The sequence below is a fragment of the Lipotes vexillifer genome, unplaced genomic scaffold (genome assembly GCF_000442215.2).
Source record: "Lipotes vexillifer unplaced genomic scaffold, Lipotes_vexillifer_v1.1 scaffold657, whole genome shotgun sequence".
Taxonomy (NCBI): Eukaryota; Metazoa; Chordata; class Mammalia; order Artiodactyla; family Lipotidae; genus Lipotes; species Lipotes vexillifer.
In genome coordinates this window covers 980412-989967 of record NW_006774518.1, presented here as the reverse complement: position 1 = coordinate 989967, position 9556 = coordinate 980412, and the positions used below count along the sequence as shown (strand labels likewise).

At 39.5% G+C, this 9556-nt stretch overlaps 1 non-coding gene across 1 annotated transcript; it reads right to left on the bottom strand.

Moving 5' to 3' along the window:
* Positions 1–7581: 7581 nt before the first annotated feature.
* On the bottom strand, positions 7582–7688 carry TRNAL-CAA (transfer RNA leucine (anticodon CAA)). Its single transcript has 2 exons — positions 7651–7688; positions 7582–7627 (listed from the first exon to the last, which is right to left on the bottom strand). It is a non-coding gene; the product is annotated as a tRNA-Leu (tRNA).
* Between the last annotated feature and the right edge of the window lie 1868 nt (positions 7689–9556).

Genomic DNA, 9556 nt, shown 5'->3' with positions numbered 1-9556 from the left:
TCCTTTTTTTTTTTTTCCCTTTGCTGGTCTCATTCACTGCCGGGTTGGATAAAGCTTGGAAGATATTTAAAATCTGATTTGCTTCCTTTCCCTTCTTGTTGCTGATGTGAGTTCAATAAATAAACCTTTATATAACATTTAGATATTGGAGGCCTGGTGTGTGACGAGTACTTTACAAATGAACAAAGAGGAAATACCACGTGTCCTCAAGGAGCTTACTTTCTACCGGACCCAACAAATGAAATCAAATAAACAGAAACAAAATAACTAAAATTTGTTTCACGTCCTATCAAAGAAATAAGCAACGGGCTGAGATAAAAAATAAGGGATGGGGGCTCCTTTAAACAGAGTTTTATTATTCCTGGCATAAGGAATAATAGTGCTAACTCGCTGAAAATATGAAGGCACTTGGTCTTTTCAAAGTTAAAATACTGAACTTTTTTCGTGGTGGGGTGGAGGGAAGGGGTCACTAAAAAAATCAATTAAATGGGGTAATGGTGAGTTAAATTTCTGGAAACAAGGTGTCTGCTAGGATTCTCTACTACTGTGGCTCTGAATGGTTTGAGATAGGTGTTCTCCAGATTTTCATTAGCTACCATAAATATAACGGCCTCTACCTCCCAAATAGCAATCTCAGAGAGAAGCCTAAAGGCAAAAGCCACCAAAGGCTTTTATTCCAATTGAACTGTACTCTGGAGCAACTTCTATGTAGCCATGATAGGTTTAGTTTTAGCAAGAGTGCAAATGCCATAAATGGATCTGAACAGCAGGGAGGTTCCTCAAATAATTTAAAAATAGAACTATGGTATGATCCGGCAAGCAACTCCACTTCTGGGTATTACATCCGAAAGAACTGAAAGCAGAGTCTCAAAGAGATATTTGCACCCATGTTCATAGCAGCATTATTTGCAATAGCCAAGAGGTGGAATTAAACCCAAACAGCCTTAGAAGGATAAATGGATAAACAAAATATGATATATACCATGGAATATTATTGTCTTAAAAGGGAAGGAAATTCTGTCACATGCTACTACATGGATAGACCTTGGAGACATTATGCTAAGTGAAATCAGCCAGTCACAAAAAGACAAATACTGTATGATTCCACTTATACAAATGTAGATGAAAAATTAATCAAGTCCATCTAAAGAAGAAAAAGAGAATTTTATTCAGGCCAACATAAGGATTATAACCTGGGAGACAGTCTTTCAGAAAATTCTGAGGACTGTTCTGCTTGTTAGAGGTCAGTGATACAGTTATATACATTTTCAAGACAGAGAATCATTCATCAAAATGACACAGTGACAAGTTACATAAAGTTCACCAAAGATACATAGCTTAGTTGCTCCATGGCATGTGGGATCTTCTCAGACCAGGGCTCAAACCTGTGTCCCCTGCATTGGCAGGTGAATTCTTAACCACTGCACCACCAGAGAAGTACAGGCATGCTATTTTAAGTGGTGAAATATAGTCTCTTTCTCACCTCATGTTCCATGAAAGGGAGATTTCTGTAATAAAAATGGATGAAATGGGGTTAAAATAGGAATTTTCAATGTGTCATTTCAATAAAGTGCTACCGTTCTACAACAAATTTATAAGAAATTGAATGATACTAGAGCTGATGAGTTAACTGAATACTCTACTAAATTTCAAAGAGAAATCAGATTTGGCGACTTGTACTATTGCTTTCCTAGGAACACTCTGATGGTGTACCATACTCATCTCATTTACAGTCAGACCTCCATATCTGCAGGTTCTGCAACCACGGATTAAACCAACTCCATATCAAAAATATTCTGAAAAAAATTCCAGAAAGTTCCAAACAGCAAAACTTGAATTTGCCATGCACCAGCAACTGTTTACATAGCATTTACTCTCTATTAGGTATTATGAGTAATCTAGAGATGATTTAAAGTATGTAAGAGAATGTGTATAGGTTATAAGCAAATAACTATGCCATTTTATATACAGAACTTGAGTGTCCATCGATTTTGGTATCCAGTGGGGTCCTGGAACCAATCCTCCATGGATAGCAGGGGACAACTGTATATCTACTCATCAGTGGAGATATTGGGCCTGTGTTGTAGTGGTTATAGTTTGGTCCCCTCTGAACCTAATTTCTATGCTGGGTATTCCACATTTTTTTAAAGTATCTTTTTAAATTTGAGCTAGAGCTATCCACAATTTAGTTAAATTTTAACTTCACCTTTTAAATCTTAGACACGCTTTACACTGGTTAGTATTGGTTAGGTGCATCATATGAACTCAGTGGCTAGGATGAAATGTATCATTCTGAGGATAGCTTAGTCAAACTCTCATTTACTGATATTTTCACTTTTAATTTCTTTTAAAATTATGCAACGCTTCACAAATTTGCATGTCATCCTTGAGCAAGGGCCATGCTAATCTCTGTATCATTTCCAACTTTAGTATATGTGCTGTTGAAGCGAGCATGATTCTGCATTATTTACTCACACTTTAAAAGCCAAACAAGTCAGGTACTCATTCCCTATTACCCTCCAATCAATTTTTAGCTAGTACACAATCATGTGTTTTATAAACCTTTCTGGATATAATGAGCATCTTTTCCTGAGACAGAAAGCAGGGAATCATGACTATTACAAAACACTATTTTTACAAGGTATGTCTCAGAGTGAATGAACACTTCCAATATTTCACCTACCTTCTGAGTTTCAGTTTTCAAATATCTATGGGCTCAAATGAAATATGCTTCATTCTTGCCTAAGAGTCATGCTGGTCCTTGGAACTGGTTACTGGGTGAGACTCTTTCCTGAAGGAGTATGACTGTAAACTTTTATCTCTGCTAAACCAAGCTCCAGCCAACTCATGCCTGGGCATGCCCTGATGGATTTGCTAATGTTAAGTGAGTGTGGTATAATAAATATATGTGGTCTTTGTCCCTGGTTCCTGGCACAAAGCTCCTCAAACTCTTGGGATTTCATAGTGATAGGAGTGTGGTTTGTCAGTCACATCCTTATCTTATCCTTATCCTTGCTCTTATCCTAATGAGGTAACCTAGGGTGGTGCCCTTAGATAGACTCAGAATAAGGCTGATCACCAAGAGATTAGAAGCTTGGCACTTTCGTCCCACCCACCCACCTCTGAGAAGGGGAAGAGGGGCTGAGGATCTGCAGAAAGTGTGCAGACGAGCCTTAAAGCAGGTGGTCCCTGGACCCGAGTCTGACCGACGCGGAGGACCACAAAGAAGTCCCAAGTTTGAAACGTCCGAGAGCGCCAGAGCAGAAAAGTGGGCCCCAACTGGAGCTCCAAGCTGTCCACACAGCCGGGAACCACCTTACCCCTGACTCACCCCACCCTTCCGGCCAGTGAATCCGACCTCCTCCCCGCAGCTCCAGATGGGGATGGTAAAAATTAACTTATCCTAAAGAGGCCACTCCTAAAGCGAGCCTAGCCTACAAAAACCAAGGTTACTTCCCGGTCCTCTCTAGGACGTTGGCTGTCTCGTCTTTTCAGTGGTTCCTCCGCTTCAGTTTCCTGCACCGAAAGTAGAGAAGCAGCTAAAACTTTCGAACTTACTCCCCGACACCACCAGAGTTAACTGGCTGTTTGCCTCTCTACCTACACATAGCATTTACAGACCCCTTTCTTTGTGCTAGGAAGAGTTATGCACTTTGCACACATTGTCTCATTTAATCCTGGAAGTAAAGCTTGAAGTAGATGGTCTTATGTTCTTTGGAACATAGCTCAAAGGACTTGAAACAACCTTGGTCTTTTGCCACAAGTATTCACAGTTCTACTCAGTCACTGTGTTTCTTCCTCAACTTCTACGACGGGAGAATTCAACAGTTTGACGCTTTTGAAAAGTCATCACTTGATTGTATTTAACTCATATCCTACAACCTCTCTAGATTAACTTGGGCTCTAAAACCTGTAACAAATGTTCATTGCTTTCCTCTTCAGCGCAATCTGTAACCAGGTCCCAGTCTAGCTTTGCTTTCCTACTTCTTTTATGGATGAAACAATGGTTGAGACTCTCCCAGAAAAGGCTTGTAGAATTTTACAATTTGTAGTGGAGGAAAAAATAATTTTCCCTCTATTCTTCTAAGTTCTTGACTGGGTCCCCTGTAATGAAAGTCAGATAAACAAGAGAAGAACAAACAGGAGTTTATTAACATGTGTACATATACATGGGAGATACCCAAGGGAAAATGAGTAACTCTCAGAGGTGGCTTAGAATTCAGGCTTGACTACCATCTTCAGCTAAAGAGGGAGGTCAGTTATGAGGAGTGACCAGGAAAAGGGGAGGAGAGAAAATGAGAAAAGGAGGAAAGGAAGAAAGAGGAAGCTTTCACAGAAGACACTAATAGGTCAAGGGTCAAAGTTCAAAGGCTAATACTTCAAACCATAAGTGATTGAATTAGATAGAAATTTTAGTCATTTTCCCCTCTCCTATTTTTCCTTTTCTCTCTTGTCATCACTACCTGATGTTAATGAAAATAAAAATACCTGAAAAACGTACATATAAAGCACTTGAATGTTCTACCATATATAAAATATATAACCAACAAGGACCTACTGTATAGCACAGGCAATTATACTCAATATTTTGTCTAGGGCAACTGTCTTAGATTGGGCTGCTATAACAAAATATAAACTGGATGGCTTAAATAACAGAAATTTCTTTCTTACAGTTCTAGAAGCTAGAAAGTCTGAGATCAGGGTGGTCCAAGAGGTCAGGGTTCCAGTGAGGAACCTCTTCCTAGTTGTAGAAGGCTGTTTTCTTAGAGCAGAGTGAGGAAGTAAGCTCTCTCAGGACACTAATCCTTTTCATGAGGGTAGACCTCATCTAATCCTCATTACTTTCTAAAGACCCCATCTCCAAATACCATCACATTAGCGGGTAGGGTTTCAACAAACGAATTAGGGGGAGGGGAGAGGGAACATATTCAGTCCATAAGAACAACTTTCATAGATTTGAGGTGTCTTACAACTCTTAAGTTGTAGAAAACTGCTAATAGTGCAAATGATTTTCATCCACAGAAATGCAAGTGAACTGGGTTTAGTGGAATGCAATTGATCATTGCCCTGAAATTGACAGGTTAAAAAAATCCATTTGTAAATTTATTCCAACATTACGATTGTCTATAAATATGTGATACTTTGAATTTTCTTTTGAACCAGTTGTAACATCTTACTGGTTGTTACATTTTTCATGAATTAAGTAGTCTTTGACATATATTTGTTTTCATTAGTGTGAAAATCATAATTTTACCTTTTTTAAAAAAGTATCATTTAACGATTTGGAAACAATTGAGGCATATTCACTAGTGGCAGAAATAAAATATCAACTCTGTGGGGGGTAAATGTAGATTGAAAAACATGGTTTGGATCTGAAGCTAGAAAAGGCTTTCACTACTCCCTCTTACCATGCCTACACCTGGAACCCAGAAGACACACTCACCTGGCAGCTCGTGAAGACACAGGTACACCTAGAAACCACCAAAGCAAAGGGCTGAGGGAGACCACAAAAGGACAGCTGAACATTAATGCCACCCAAAAGAGAAATGTGGGTCAAAGAAGGTAAAAACCCTTATTGACTCTTACTCAGTTTTCTCTTCCCATGGGGAGGGCAAAGAAGAGGATGAATGAAGTGGTGGAGTATCTTCTCAATAATTCCAAGAGGCACTTGCAAGTGAAACGGGAAATTTCCTCTTAAAAAGTAGTTTTGTTAAAATTCTGTAATTGTGTGTTTTTTTTTAACTAAAATCAACCTTTTAAATATCCAATATCACAGTCGTATGAAAAGTCATTTATGATAGCATCTTTTTTCTTCTAGAACTCTCCAAGAGAAACAGCTGTTATCTCTTCACCTCACCTATCTTCCTGACTTTTTTCAATTCACCCAGTTCTCCAAAGAAAATACACATTCTTCCAGACTATTCATAGATACACTTGTCTGCTCCTCTGAAAATGATTTTATTAGGCAGTGGATATACATGTATATGATATAATATGCCCTGTACAGTTATGTGTTTAATAAAAATAATAGAAGTCTTGTGAGAATCGATTTCTCCTCCTTAAGCTTTTATATTTCATTTCATATTTCAGTTAACCATAGTTAATTTAAGAACTGCAGGGAGCTGAGCATGTTTGGTAGTACTTGAAACCATTTGGTTCCATCCATCTGAATTCAGAATGTGACCTCTCAGATCAAACAATTGGATCTGTCTCTGATGAATGTCTCTGGAGAATTTAATTGTCAGATAAACCAGGTTTTCTTTTCACCTGCCTAGTCTCTTGCATTTTGACTATTAGGATAAAAATCAAAGATCAAATGAGTAGTCATGAGTGGTCATAATGACAGAGAAACACATGGTCATGTATATATGAATCTTCAATAGCTGGCATTAAATACTTAGTCTCAAGATCCGGGATGTGTATATTCTTCTCCTGAGAGATAAGGGAATCTTGGAATGTGGTGTTCCTGAGGCAGAATCAGTCATTTGACTGGAATATAAGCAACACAGGGTATAAACTTATTTTACTGTTTTTAACATTAAATTAAAATTTAATTCTATCCTATCCTACCCTATTCTATTCTACTGCCACAGCACCAGGGCTGCATCCCCTGGTACATAATAAGCACTCATTAAATATTTGTTGAAAGAATGGTAATTATAAATACAGTGAACGTTCAGAAAAAAAAAGTAGATAAATGAAATAGGATCTACCTATCCTGTGGAATGATTTGCAACATTTCCTTTGTAAGGAAAAAGATTAAGTGTTCACGTGGAAAGAGCTCAAGATCTATTAAGCGAAATAATGAGTGAGAGAATGGTATGTTTTGTGTGACTGCATTTCTGTAAAAACGAACAAAATATTTCTGAATATATATACACGAATACAGAGAAAACAGGAGTGTGAGAAATATAGTAAAATACTGATGGTGGTTAGATTTGGAGGAGGAAAGTATAACTTCCACATTTAATTCAGGAGTTACAACGGCACTCAGTCTTGACTGAGGAAACAAAATAATTATCAGACGCCAACGTGAGTGTGAATGTGCATAATTTACAAAGGAAATGTTTGAGAACTAGTACATGACTTTTGAAAATGGAGAAGAGACTGGAGGATCTATATAAGATTTCTTTGCAGACAGCACTGCCATGAGCCAGAGGGGAGTGGGGTTGGTAGGAAAGTGATACAGGAAGTATTCAGAGTCTGGGTCTGCAACAAAGTGGATGAGCCGGATAGATAAGCAGGCAGGGTACCGGACCATCGTCCCATTTCTCCTCCAGCACCAAAGCGAAGGGAACTATCTGGGTTCCCAAAGCTCGCTGTTTCTAGATTATCTCGCGATTCCTCAGAAAAACCAACCTCTTGTAGTACTCTCCGGTCTTTATTAAGCGTTTTCGCTCCAAATAGCGTGGCTCCAAAAAATATCGCGACGCTTCAGCTTTTAATATTTTTGGCGTTAACAGTCCCTGTGAGAAGTTTTTAAAAGTCAGTTTTTAATACAGTGAGTTGATAAATTGCTTATGCATATTGCTCTTGTCAGTATTTTTGTTTTGGAAATTAGGGGAATGGAAAAAAACGGTGTGTCAGAAGTGGGATTCGAACCCACGCCTCCATACGGAGACCAGAATCCCCAGTCTAGAGAAGCCTCAGCTTGAGTCTGGCGCCTTAGACCACTCGGCCATCCTGACACCCTACGGAAACGACGAGATTTTCCATTGAAATAGACACAAAGAGCAGCGTCTCTGTGACGCATACTCCAGAGAAGGGTTTACGTCCGAGTCGCCGGCTAACGCTCCGAGAATAAAAGGCCACCTGTGGACTGAAACGGAAGACAGCTCATATTTCGGGAGGGAAGGGAAAAAAGAACATCATTTAGCTCAGGTCGCTTGGTGGGTTTTCCAGCCTCTAATCTTTACCGAAATCTTGAGCGTAGTTAGCCTCGCCCTAGGCTTTCTTTCTTTTGAAGACAGTGATGAACATCACCAAAAATGTAGCAAAAGACCCCGATTCTAGGGCATGAACCATTTTATCTTCTCTATTAAGTTCCTTTTCGTCCCCAGATCTGCCTTGCCACTCGAGAAGTGTTTGTTTTGGGCTCCGAAAGTGACAGCCGAGGAACAGCCTGAGAAAATCCTTGTAGGGCGCGACAGTTCCCGCCGGTGTAGACTTGACAAAGCCAGATTCTGCCCCAAGGGATTGACCTGTCCCAGGTCCAGAGAAACTCTGGGAGCGACACGCTTGCTTCCTGACCTTCCTGGTCACTCACAGATATTCCGGAGTGAAAGTCTCCATGGCGTCCATTGCCAGGTCGTGGATAAAATGGCGATTTTTAAGGGGGATAGCGGGGGGGAAATGAGGGACGTGCCACATCTCCTGACTCAGACTTTTCCAGCTTTCTCAGCTTTGTGCAAAGTAATCTGAGCTCTGAGTCTGGAAGGTCACATATTTTAATGAAATCCTGAGACTAAAAAATAAGAAATCATTCCTCCAACTAGATTGAGAGTCCTTAGGGGTCAGGGAAACTGCGAAAATAACCTTTGTAGGCCCAGTGCCTGCCCAGGACCGTGCCTGGCATACATGGTAGGAACTCAACAAGTATATTTGACTCACTTGTTTCAACTGCTGTGTTTGGGCTGTGAAGTTCAGACAGTAGAAACATAGATTTGGGAATTTTAAGTAGATTTTGTCCTGATAGGTTACCTTTTGTATTTATTGATACACAAAGGTTTTCCTTTTTCTTTATGTATGGCAAACGTTAGTTCTGTTTTCTGCATAAAGAGAAATAGTTTTAATTTCGGTAGAACCTGAGATTTCTAGACTCCCTTGGTTTCATATGCTATTTTTGATAGAGAAAATGGGGAGTGAGAAGTATAGGGGGAAATAGTTTCCTAATTTCCGTCCCCTCAAGATTTGAGATTTGCTCTATTTTCTTTCATAAGCTGTAATTGTCCCGGAAGTGATTCCCGACGAGGCGACTGTAACTTCTTAAAAATGTATAATTTTTTAAATTGCAAAGTACTGCAATTATCCCATATCGAATGGATATTGTTGAACATACGATTATTTTTTTTCATTTTCATGAGACATACTCTAAAGAACATCCTTGCATAAATATTTTCAAATATCCATAATTATTTCTAGAAGTGGAATCACTAGATCAGTTTATCCAGTTTTTAAAAATTATTTGTTTTTTCAATTTTGGTAAGTGCAGTTTATTTACTTATTTTTGGCTGCACTGGGTCTTTGTTGTTGCGGGGGGGCGGGGGCTACTCTTCTTGGCAGTGAGCAGACTTCCTATTGCGATGTTTCCTCTTGTTGCAGAGCACGGGCTCTAGGCACTCCGGCTTCAGTAGTCGCAGCACACAGGCTGAGTAGTTGTAGCTCATGGGCTCTATCTAGAGTGCAGGCTCAGTACTTGTGGTGGGCATATGGGATCTTCCCGAACTAGGGCTTGAACCCGTGTATCCTTGAATTAAGCAGACGGATTCTTAACCATTGCGCACCAGGGAAGTCCCAAATAACAGGCTTTAATTTCTAACCTTGAAATGAATCTCGA